The sequence below is a fragment of the Cryptomeria japonica genome, chromosome 8 (assembly GCF_030272615.1).
Source record: "Cryptomeria japonica chromosome 8, Sugi_1.0, whole genome shotgun sequence".
Classification (NCBI taxonomy): Eukaryota; Viridiplantae; Streptophyta; class Pinopsida; order Cupressales; family Cupressaceae; genus Cryptomeria; species Cryptomeria japonica.
The window spans coordinates 446024929-446038530 of record NC_081412.1 but is presented as its reverse complement, the minus strand read 5'-3'; positions in this window follow the sequence as shown (position 1 = coordinate 446038530).

Below are 13602 nucleotides of genomic sequence, written 5' to 3'. Positions count from 1 at the left end.
GGTACTCCTTGTACCTATCCAAACTGCCTTAGTACACGACCAAGGAGATAGACCTCAATGATCTACCATGTCTCAACGGTCCTACCAATTGAGTATCACTACTATCTACAAAAAGGTAAATGTTGAGCATCATCCGCCTAGATGGGGCAATCTAAGTACGACCTCCAAATAAAATTTTGTAACACATCAATGTCACATCTCTACTACAAGGTATTCCTTGTACCCCTGTGTCTAATGGAAGTAGTATACCTATAAGTATAAGGCTCCTTAGCCCATAACTGTACATGAACAACTGGCCTAAATATGGCTATATGCTCCCAAACCCAAACCTGTAAGAGCGTAACACCATAGCTAATCAACTTGTAACTCAAGTATACAACATTGTGCATCTAGTAATATAACATCGCAAGGAGGCATAGTCCCCATGCATAGACTCGTCTGTCGACAATCATCCCATACAGTACTCTACCCCAACCAACCAAAAACCCATGACATCGCATGTTAGGAATCAAGGGAACTACTATAATACTGCAGAGAACAATAGTCAAATAATCATAGTCGGCCTCTATTTGCCCCCACCCTATCTCATAATGGATGGTCATGTGTAGATTCTCCTCAGAGCACTTAAAAATATCACACAGTGCTCCAACACTTGCTCTATGATCATAGACAACCCTCTTGCCGTGAATCAAAATATGCAAAATATGTCATACATCCTCAAGGGTGATGCATGCCTCAACAGTCGGAAGATGAAAAGTGCATGTCTCTGAGTGCAATCGCTCAAATAATGTTGTAATCAAGGCCATGTTGGTTGTAACCTTTGGAAGATGGAGGGTGTGATATAAAACCACATGACGAATCACTGCTATCTCCTTTGGAGATAATTGATTTCACAATGTGAGCCCATTAGGCCTATTTTGCCTAGTACCTAGAACACGAAGCATCTCCTGCAGTGAAAGGGCAACAATATAAGACATTAAAGTCATACAATCAGAAACATCAACTATGCATAACATTTTTCTTACATTAGCAATGAATGCCACATGATTAAGACTTTTGCAACACAATAATCACTCATGCAAAGCATTTAAGGCAAATGTGACATGTTTATGACTTGTGCGACATATTTATGACTAATGCAAAAATACCAGTCATATGCAAAACAAATAATGACTTATATGAAACACATATACGCACGCCCCACAGTAAATACTTATGCGACAAGTTTACAATGAATGTGAAAATATTGACATACTTATGCAAAAAGCTTAAAAAAGTTGCTCTTGGGCAAAATTTGGAAAAATTCAACAATAGGCAAAAAACGAGCAATTTTTTTAGAGAAATCACCATGCCTCCAGTACCAGGTGGAGGCTGGTACAATTGAACTCAATCATATAGGTGAAGTCAAGCTCTGAAGCTAGCCATCGTGCTCAAATTGTTCGCAGAAGCTCAAAAATCACTATGAAAGCTATGAACTCAAAAAAAATGCAAATGAGCAAATGAGGGGTTGGAACTTCTATTTGTAGCCCAAAATTAGGGGTTTTCCCTCCAAAATAGTCGTGGTCCCCCCAAAATTTGAAGCACTTGTAGGTTAGTCAAACGATCTCAAAATCGTGCGAAACTCGAAACCATTAGTCATTAGCATGGTATCATTAACTTGGTGTCAATTCCATAATTTTTTGACCACTTTTCTAAGGGGGCATATTTACACCCTACGTCGCCAAGGCATACTGGGGTAGGAAAATCTTTCATTTTCTTTTAAACAATATCGTTTCAACATTGTCTCAAAGAGGGGCAAATGTAGACACCTAAAAAGGTCTCATGACTAACAAGCTAATTATTCATCTTATTAATTAAATAATTCTTAATTATTTAATTACTCTAATTATATTCTTCTAATTGTCACCAAATATACATTGCTAATTATTTAATTCTATCTTCATCAATTAATCTTTTAACCTATTCTTTATATTAATTAAATATTTATTATTTAATTAGGTATGATTTAATACCTTTAATTAGATGATCTTTATTATTTAACTAAAGTCAATTCCTGATGATTGAATAATTTTTTTAAATTATTTAATTAATTAACTTATTCAATTTCTATTCTTAATCATTTGATCAATTAAACACCCTTCTTATTGTTGATTAAATATTTATTATTTAATTAAGTGTCAATTAACATCTTTTGATTAAATAAAAATTGGTGTGTTGGGAGCCTCTAGTGCGACGGGAGCCTCTGCAACGAAGGCCATGGAACAAGAATGAACCCTTGCAGTTTTTGCATAGGAAACCATGGCAGTGGGAGAAGGAGATTGAACACTCCAAGTGAAAAAATAATGTAGTGGCTACAAGTGCGAACTGCATCCCAATAGGTGAGAGGAAAGACAAAATCCCACTTAACGGCCAGGAGGAATACCCTAAGCGGAAATTGATGGATCTTGGAATGGATCGGGTCCAAAGTACACCAAAGGATCCTTTAGAGCTGGTCCTAGCGCATGGGTGGATCTAAGAAGTGATTTCTGGTTTAAAAAATAAAACAAAAATAATCAATGGAAAACCAAACCATCAGGTGGAGGATTTTGTTGGCCCAACAAAATTTTGGGAAAAGCTAGATAGATAAGAGATCCAACTTTTGTGAAGAAATTCGAGAGTAAAATGGTTGTGCTTCCTTCAAACCTTCTTAAAATATCTGCAAATCGATTGAAGGATAGGGCATTATTTGTCAAGCATAACGAAGCTGAGAGTTAGTAGGAGGAGATTATGGCTTGGTGGAGAGAAACCTATCCAGGCAAGTTATGCATTCGACCCCTTCAGAATAAGTTTTTTCTTATAGAATGCATAGATCCTAATTTGAAAATGGAGCTACTATATGACATGCCTGGTTTTTTAAAGGGTTCTAGTTTTTATAGAATCAACTGGAACTTAGGGTTTGATCCTCGAAAATATAATATAGTCAAAAAACAAATATGGATTAGTCTGGCAGGCCTTCCTTCTGAATTATGGTAGGAAGAAGCCCTAATAAGAATAGGAGATGCATTGGGTACTCGTCTAGGTGTAGAAGAGGACTTCCTGAATGGTAAAGTAGGCAATGTGGCCAACTTCTATGTGTAGATTGATTCAAATCTAGGAATCTATAGAGAACTAAAAATTATATCAGAATTTGGTAGATAGAAGCAAAAACTTGAGGAATTGCAGAATAAAAATCAAGTGGGAAATGTCTAATGAGAGAAGACATGAAAGTTGGGTGCTCTAGCCCCCCAACGGGATCAAAAATCCAAAAATAACCAATATGGTCATGAAAATTAATGAGGAACAACTAGATCAAAGTAAGGAAGGGAGTTTTGCAGAAAATGTGGACACACAAAACATAGGAACATTGAATCAGGAAGTCGTTCAATTGGAGAAAGAAATTTTGGGAGACAACCCAGCTTATCAGACATATATAACCATAGAACAAACTAAAACAAATCACGAAGAGGTAAATGAGGATATAAGGATCATAAATTCAAGGGCTGGGGATTTAGATAAGATTGTAGAAATGCTAATGTAAGCTTAGAGAGGAGCCTAGGGAGTATTGAAGGGGAGATCCAAATCCCAGAGAAGCGGAGCATAAGAGAAACTTTTATTGGCAAATTAAATGATTTAAAGAAGGATAATGATGCTCTCAACGGCTAGATTTATGATCATATGAATCTCCTCAATGAAAAAAGGGACAATTGAGATGATAGGGAACTCAAATGAGGAAAGGATCCCTGAGAAAAACATGGGAACCCCTGGATATGGGAACTACCCTTCAAAATTAGATGTTGTATGTGAATTTATAGGTTCGTCCCCTTCAGCTAACATAAATTTGGAGATTCCTAGAGAATAAAATTACAAAATGGTTCAGTGTCCTGGAAAACAAGGGGATAGAAGAGATAGATCAAGCCTTACTGTGGGAGAATGAAGATCATGCTAATCTGGAGGAAGAGGAAGGAGGTTAGGCATGTTTGGGATTATGTTTGTGCTGCCCTCCGAAAGAGAAACCAAACCATGGTAAATCGGGAGGGAAAAGGAGAGGGATGAAATCTATAGTTGAACTCAAGCTAATAGATGGATTTGTTGTAGATCAAACTAAGATAACATCAATGTTGAATGCAAGGAAGGGGAATATCCTTCCAAAGGAAACATGAAGCTGCTAACTTGGAATGGTAGGGGCCTCAATGCCCCTAACAAGAGGCGCGTAATCAATAATGGTATTAAAAAGTTACAACCATAGGTAGTTTTTATTCAAGAAACAAAACTAAACAAGGAGGAAATGGAGGGATTTAAGAAGGGTCTAGGATTTTGGGAATTCAAGGCAGTTCAAGCTGAGGGAGTTGCAGGTGGAATTGCCATTCTATGGAACCTGAGAAGAGTAGATGTGGAGGTGAAAGTAGAGAGAAACAATTGGATGGTAGGCTTTGTGAAAAGTATCAATAGTGGGGTAAGATTTAGAGTGATAAATGTATATGGGCCCACTCAAACTGAAAAAAAAAGCATTATGAAGGGACGTCGATGAATTTATTAACAATCGTGATTTCCCCCATACAATAATACATGGGGATTTCAATGCAATCATACATCTATCAAAAAAAGAAAGGTGGAATTCAAAGGGAGCTACAATCACAAGTAGATTATGGGTCACCCGAAACAATCTGATGGACATTAAGTGTGAGAATGGGGTATATACTTGGAACAATAGACGAAAAGGTTTTAGTAACATAGCAGAAAAATTAGGTATATTTTTATTTAAAGGAGATGTGTTATCCTTTAAGGGAGAAATGGCTTATACTATTGCAGCTCAGGTGGGATCATATTACTATCCAGTAATGTTAGACATTGTGGAAGAACAAAGACCCAAACATAGCCCCTTTAAATTTGAAAACGTGTGGATGAAGGATGGGGAATTTTTTGATCTCATTGAGAGGTGGTGCAGGGACGAAAAATTTAATAGATCAAAATTGTTTTGCTTTGTTTCAAAAAGGAAATCAATAAAACAAAAGCTATTAAAATGGAACAGAGAAAAAATTCAAAATATTTTTACAAGGAAAAAGGAAGTGGAGGATGAGTTGAAGATGATTTCTGAAGATGTTATCAAATTAGGAATGAACATAGAGCTATATGAGAAAGAAAAAATGCTTCTTGTGGAGTATCAAAAATTACTAGCTAAGGAAGAGATTATTGGAGGTAGAAATCCAAAGAAACCTAGTTAGAAGAGAGGGATAGTAATTCAAAAAAATTTCATGCTAGCACCAAGGTTGGAAGAGGCACCAATAGGATCCTCAATATCACTAAAGAGGATGGATCAGTGGTGTATAAGCCAAAAGAAGTAGCTAAAGAAAGTGCTAACTACTTCAAAGAAATTTTTAGCAACTAGAAAGGATCAAACTTAACAGACCAAGATGAGATGTTATCCTATATCCCTAATAAGATATTTAAGAGACAAAGTCCCAATTTGATAGCAAAGTTCACTGAGGCAGAAATACATCTTGCATTGTCCCAATTACACCTAGATAAATCTCTTGGACCAGACAAGTTTCCGGCTAGTTTTTATAAAAAATATTGGCACGTGTTAAGTCATGAGATGACAGAAGCTTTATAAGCTGCTAGAAATGGAGGCATATTTCTAAACGAAATCAATAACACCTTTCTAGTGTTGATTCCCAAAAAGAAAGCCACTAGAGGTTTTGAGGACTAAAGACTAATTTCCTTATGCAACACTTTGTATAAGGTCTTGGTGAAAGCATTAGCTAATCGCCTAAAGATAATACTGCCACGGATCATCTTAGAGGAAGAATTGGGTTTTGTAACTCACAGATCTATTCTAGACGAGATCATAGTTACTCAGGAGGTAATACATTCCATTAAGACAAAAAATTTACCTAGTATGCTTATCAAACTCAACTTAAAGAAAGCCTATGATAAGGTAGATTGGCAATTTCTCTGAAAGTGTCTAGAAGCTTTTGGTTTTAACAAACAATGGATAGAGTTGATTTTATATTGCATATCTACCCCAAAATTCTCAGTGATAATCAATGGTTGTCCTGAGGGATATTTTGAGGCCTCCAGAGGGATAAGGCAAGGGGATCCACTTTCCCCTTTTTTGTTTATTATCATGGCTAGGGCATTGGGAAGAAACATTCAAAAATCACAATCGTTGGGAAAAGTTAAGGGGATTAGCATTACAAGTTATATTCCCATTGTGTCACATCAACAATTCGCATATGATACAATGCTAATGGGGGTAGGATCCTTATAGGAAGCTTCAAATTTCAAGATTATCTTGGATAATCATGTACCAAGGTCTTTAGCCAAGAGATTAGCTTAGAAAAATCAGAAGTTTTTTTCTTCTTTATTTAGCCATGGATGGAAGGAGAAATTTTGAGAATTTTGAGGTTTAATAAAGGTAGCCTTCCTTTCAAATATCTTAGACTACCTCTTGAAGGTGGAATTATATCATGCAAATTATGGGACCCATTAAAAGAGAAGATGGATAAGAAGTTGACTTTTTGGAACGACAGATGGTTAACATGGGCTGGAAGAGTAGTTATGCTTAGGGTTGTTCTATCCGTCATGCACATATATCTCATGTCTTGTCGTGCTCTACCGATTGGTGCCTCTGAAAAACTAAGCAAAAGGATGATGTCTTTATTTTTCCAAGGTTTGGAGGAGAAGAAGAAAATGACTCTAATTGTATGGGACTCTATTTGGAGACCAAAATTGTTCGGTGGGGTTGATTTGAGGAAACAAGTGTGGTAGAATCAACTTTTAGGTGCAAAACTGGTATGGATAATTTATGAGCAGGCATATCTCAAGTGGGTTAAAATATTACGAGGAAAATACCTCGTAGGAGTAGATCCAGAGTCAATATTTACAACAAACAACCCTTCTAGGGGGTCCAGAGTGTGGAACTTCATCCTCTCTTGCAGAGAACTAATCATGAAGAGATTGACATGGGATGTAGTGGATGGATCAAAGGCTCTATTCTTGAATGACTCATGGGGGGATATCCTTCTATTAGTTTTATGATGAATACAAAAAGACTAAAAGGCAGTTGTGAGAGGACTTGGGGTCCTTATCTTCAAGAATTTTTAAGTTTTAAAGGTGCAGGGAAGGCATGTGAGTGGGAATGGAAATCTATTGTAAATCTACAAGTCCCAAGAGAAGATATAAGATAGCTCTAAGAGATTCTACAGGGAAGGCAAATGTCCTTTAGGGACTCAAGGGATAGACTTATATGGACTCGGGAAAATTCAGGTTCATACTCTACTAAGGAGGGGTACAAGGATCTTACCAAGCAACAAAATTGGAGCCATCCAGAACTTCCTCTATGGCTATGTTGGAATAAAGGATGTCTTCCCAAAGCTGACATTTTTAGTTGGGCAATGATAAAAGGGAGAGTTCTCACAACATAATGGTTTAGGAGAATTGGATTTAAGGGCCCTTCTAGATGTGCTCTATGTGAGTAGGAAGAGGAATCCATTAACCATCTTTTCATGTAGTGTCCCTGTTCCCTCAAATGTTGGAAGTCGTTGTGTGCTAAACTAGGATGGGCCACTGCATTACCTAAAGACATGATAAGCCTATTCAAAAGTTGGCCATTGTTGAATATAAATGGTTTATATAATGGGTTGTGGATTGCTAGCCCATCCATTTTGGTATGGGAGATATGGAAGGAAAGGAACAGGAGAATCTTCAAAGAGGTCAAGATGAATAGTGAGTCATTACTTAATAAAATGGAAACTATCATTGTCTAGAGGTAGTTAATAGCGGAAATGAGATGTAGTTTCATAAATATTCTTTGTTCACACATTGGGATGGACTTACTAGAGGCCGATGGAATGGATTTAAAATTTCATAATTTTTTGGAAGGGGAGGGAGGGGGGAATAAAGTAAGCAGGCCGGATTGAATCACTTATGGGAACCTCCGTGAGAGGGATGGTATAAGTTAAATTTTGATGGAGTAGCCAGAGGAAATCCAGTAATTTCAGGTGTAGGATGTGTCATTTTTCAAATGGGATGGCAGGAACATAGCAAAGATAGTCAAACCCCTGGAGTCTGGAACCAATAATAAAGCATAATTTCAAGCTTTAGTGATAGGTCTCCTCATATGCAAAGTGCCAGGGATTCAAAAATTAGAAATTCAAGGAGATTCGATGATAGTTATCAATGCTCTGAGGAAAGAGGCAACTCCAAACTGGAAACTAAATGATCTACTGGAAAGAGCTTTGAATATTATCAAGTCATTTGAAGAAGTCATTTTTATTCATATTTTCAGAGAAGGAAATCAATTGGCAGATGAGATGGCAAACAAGGTGGCAGATGGAACTTGACTCAAAGTTGTTGAAGCTTTATAACATAAGCAAACTTGTTCATATTTATATGAATGTCTGACCCTTTTAATATGGTTTGTTGCTTGCAGGGTTACTAAGAGTTAATCTTATGTGTAGGTTTTTCATTTCTCCTCGATGGTGGCGGGAAAATGAAATTCAAATTCAAATTATCCCATATAACATATGGGACTAGCTTGGACTGAGGTGGCTTGTCGACTCAGCCACGACGTGGGATTTTTAGCAATCATTAATGTCTATGCCCATTGAGATGACGTGATATTATCCCTAGTAGTGATGATGATGAGCTGGTTGGAGAGGAGGGTGTTAGGCCCAATATGGAAAGCTAATGTACTGAGAGGGGAGGGGTGAATCAGTACTCCAAAACTTTTCTTCAATAATAATTTTACTGTTATGCATAAACCGAATAGAGCAGTAACATAATATAAAGCTAAAACAAATAGATAACAATCATACATGATTCACTCCATAACACATATATTTTGGTTACACAAAATCTCTTGGTTAGAGAGAAAAACTATGGTGGGGTTGGCACCCACAACTTCACTACTGCAATAATAAAGAGTGCTCGGTTAGAGCTACATGTTTAGCTATTTCTGATAGCTTACCCTGTTAGGAGTAACAAGATCTGTTAGATCTACCTTGCTAAAGGATTTCACAACACTTCATATAAATGCTACACCTGGTTAGAGGCTTTACAATTTATAGACTTGATTAGAGTCTTTTACCCTGTTAAAGGTTTCTCTTACAACTTCAAAATATTACAATAAAATCATTACAAATATTTGCAACTTTACATCTGGAATGTTATAGCTGATTCTATGTGCTCAGAATAAGTTACCTTGCTTATAGCATACCTCGGTAACCCATATAGTAACTCGGTAAACCCTTCTGTTTACTCTGTTCTTCAACTGTTCTCTGAAAACCTTCTCGGTGACCTCTGTGTCTCTGTAACAATCTTCTTAGACTCATGCACACACACACTTTTTAATTCTTAACTCATGCTGTGTAAATAGATCTCTTATGACAGTGATCCATTCATTGCTTCGATCTTACAAATATGATTTATCGAATGAATAACCATGCAAATTATTTCATTGGTTAGACGACCTCAAAATCATACACAATCTTTAAGTGCAATTTCCAATGTGATAACGGTTAGATGTGCCTCGATCTTGTAACACGTTTTCATATGTATGTCCAGGTTCAATGAATCTGGTAACACGTTTCACTCGGTGTATATCAACTCGGTGTGTCATCTTTGCTACTCAGTAAACATGAAATGATACTCAGTAGACAGCTCAGTGTATACTACGTTTTGAGACTACTTTCTTCAATAACCGACTAGACTGTGCATACTGACTGAATATCTCGGTAGAGATAACCGAATAGAGTATATAGAATAACTTTGACATGAAACTAATGGCAACTTGATAAGTAATAACAGAGGGATCAAAATCATTAGTTTTATGGCATCTTTGAGTTATGAGTTGGCTAGAAGTAGTGTCGATAGATGTACTCTATTGCCACCACCTCTTCATTGAATGATATTAGTTGGTCACACGTGAGAAGCTGCTAGATGAGATTGTCTAGGATATGTTTTGATGGGCTCTAGATTTAGCATTTATTTCTATGAGGAAACATGCTCGAGATGACTTAGCCTTTCCTTATTTAATTGATATTGAAACAATTATGACCTCATATTGCATCATTTCTCCTTGTTTGTAGTCTAATAGAGCAAGGGTTTTCATTGGAATCAAATATCAAGTTGGTAGCTGCTAAAAGACAAATGGCCTTTCTAAGTCCAATAATGAACAAAAGGATGAAAGAGGTGACTAGAGTTTCACATCCCCTATTAATGCACACCTTTAAAGATATCTTAGGGATTCAATTCTTGATCATCGATCACAAATATATAGTAAATATCGACATCTCGACTCATTTTTTGGCAAGGATTTTGACTATGAAAGAACCCAAGGTTGTGGCGCAGGAGTTGTGTGAGCGGGTGTTTAAGCACGAGTTTTTGAGAGACATAGAGAATGTCATATGTGAGACTGACCAAAATCTCACCACCACTTTGGCTCCTTACTATGGCATGGAGAGGCGAACTAGGGTTCTTGTGTCGAGGATACCAATACTATTTGTTTCGAATCATGCACAGATGTTTGGATTCCTTGAAAAGAACAATGGGATTTGCTGAAGATGGTACTCTCACTCCCCCAATTGGGGATGCAATTGATGTTAATCTACCTTGGGTTCGACAACACAAAATCCTGATGGGTTTAAGAGACGATGATGATAAATTCTCCATGAGTAGCAGTAGTCGCGATTTAGAGGGAAAAAGGACCAATATGGGCAATGGATGTTTTCCACATACCACGTCGAGGATAATTCCTTTATAGGGGTTTTTCTCTTTTAGTCTTCCTTGGATACTTTCTATCTAATTTGTTGTTATAAAGCAAGACTATATAGTGATAATGTAATTAGTCTCTGTAATAGGCTAGTATATGGATAAGGTATATGTTTGTTAATCTTTCCATAGTAGTATATGTGGTATATCAGGTAGTAGGATGGGTTGTGAGCAGGGCTATAAATCTCATGGCAGTTTTGCTATGCTTTGAATATTTAGTCTCTATTGAGTCTTGGGTCTTGGATCATGGTCAAGCATGGTCAAATTTTGGCATCTGATATAAGAATGTAATATATTTCATATATTTTAATATAAAACCTAGCTAAGGCCTTTTATCGAGCAAAAAAAACATCTTTGGTTAAATAATCTTTATCATTTAATCAAAAATCAAAATCCCCAAATTACAATTTCGTCCAATTTCAAACGCATGTGCCTTTAAATTTCACTTTTCGAAAATCAAAATTCAACTCAAAAAGCAAATCAAATTGAATTTCAAATAAAAAATCCTACAACACATGCTAAATTCGTAAATGATTAATCAAATAAGTTATCTAACCAGTTAACTTAGTTATCTTCCAATAATCTTTTCTAACTCTAAATCAACTTTTTCTAAACAATGCAATCAAATTAGTTAACTCAGTTAACTAATTAACCTATTTAGTTATCTAATCAATCTATCTAGTTGACTCATCAATCAAATGAGTTATCTAATCAATCAATGCAGTTCAACTATCAATCAGGTCTTTGACTCACTTCAATTCCACCTCTCAATCAATCTTCTCCAAAAAAATATAAATTAAGCATCAAATCTCCATTTTCAACAATCACTATCTTCAAAATTATTGTGCCATCTTTATGCAGGAATCCCAGCGCAACATCGAGAGCCACACAACACAATGATGCAAAAGAGCAATGGAAGCTTTGTTTTAAATCAACAAGAAGGTTTTGATTAGATTATCATTATTTTGTTGATTTGATTCTATTATATTGTCATTTATGGAATTGCTTAATTAGAATTGAATATTGGTGGTTTATTCATTTATTTTTATTAAACATGAGTAATTTTCCCATTATACAAAGTATACTAACTGATAGTAAAACAAAAACTTCACAACAGGTATAGAAATGGATAAGAAATCTGACTGTGTACCTATAAACAAAATTTAAAGCTAACTTGACAAGACTAGGGCATTGGATGCCTTGGTCTTCTGAGTTGTCATCTGAAGATCTGAATCTTGATGTAGTCTGAGTGGTAACCCTGAAATCTGGAGTTGAACTAGGAGGACCATGGTGCTAGGTGCCTTAGTCTAGGGATAGGGGTGCTGGGTGTCTTGGTCCTTGAGAACCAGGTTGAAATTTAGATAGGGGACTTGTACCCTCTTCTCGAGGTTTCTCGAAGTCTTTCAACTCTATTGGATACCTATAGCTGCACACAAGAGGAAAGAAAGAGGGTTGTGGATAGGGGTTTGCCTTAGGTCAAACCCCGAGTTTGGAATTAACCCTAATTGAAATAAAAATGGAATTAGAAGCGTGCCTTTTGAGTGCAGAGGCAAAACTTGGAATTGAAATGATTGAATGCAGATGATTATATCTTCAATAGGTGGTGCAATTTTCTTAAGATAAGTCCTCCATGTGTCGATGCAATAAAATGATAAATCACATAAAATCCATCATAAAATAATTATTAAAACATAATACGAAGATTACTTGATGTTGTTTGTTTCACCTTGAGTTAGGTATGCTCTTGAGGAAGAAGATTTGCTTTTGAATTGGTGATAAAGTTAGCATAAGATAAGATGATGAAAATGAATTGAGAGGGATGCCTTATATAGGGATTTTATAATTAAAATGACCATTAGGCCAAATTAGATTTGATATATATATTCACATGAAGAGGGATTTTAATTAGATAGGACCACCAAAATATCCTCCCAAAATTCGGGGAAAAAAGTGCAGGACCAAGGCAAATCCTAGTGACCTAGTCCTATCAATTTTTTTTCAAATTTCTAGGAATGCAAGATAATGGGGTTCTAATGCTGAATCTAGCTTGGTGGCTCAAATCATAATACATAGGTATGCGTAATCTGCTTTGAGAGTTGAAATTTGGGTAGGATTAAGGATAAATCATGATAAAATGATAAAGAGAACACATATAATTAAGGGCCCAAATAAGACTATGATGATGTAATAAAGTGGTATAAGACCCATAATATTAACTTAAATATTAATTAATTACAATAAAGGTCCTATAATGCATAGATGAAAGGGAAATACTAAAATAGGTGTTAGGAGAGGGTGAAATTGGACACACTAATAAAGGTGTACAATTTACGATGCTACAAATCCAAGTGAACCATTTATGGCGAAATCTAGAGTTTTTTTTTGTGAATAGGACCAATCACACCCATTGAATTTCAACCAAAAATTCATTTATCAAACTTCTCATTTCTTAATTTAACTTGGTTATGCCATCTACAATCTATGTGATGCTCTACCTTGTTAAAATCACCGCTAATCACCCAATCAACTTGGGGTAAATAATTATTCATCCTTTCCCATAGTTCACATCCTTCTTTTGCTATATTCAAAGCATAAATAAAACATAAACCAATGAGCTTCCCATTGGTAAACAACACTATCCACACACAACTGTGTGATGGGTCTTCCCCTTTTATCAATGATAAACTTATTGATCCAAGAAGCTACATTTATAACAACACCCCCTTCCTTCTATATGTGACATATGGAGAAAAAAACACCTCTCTAAACATTGTATAGAGAATAAAAAGGCAGGTACCATTGAGCTTATTTCTT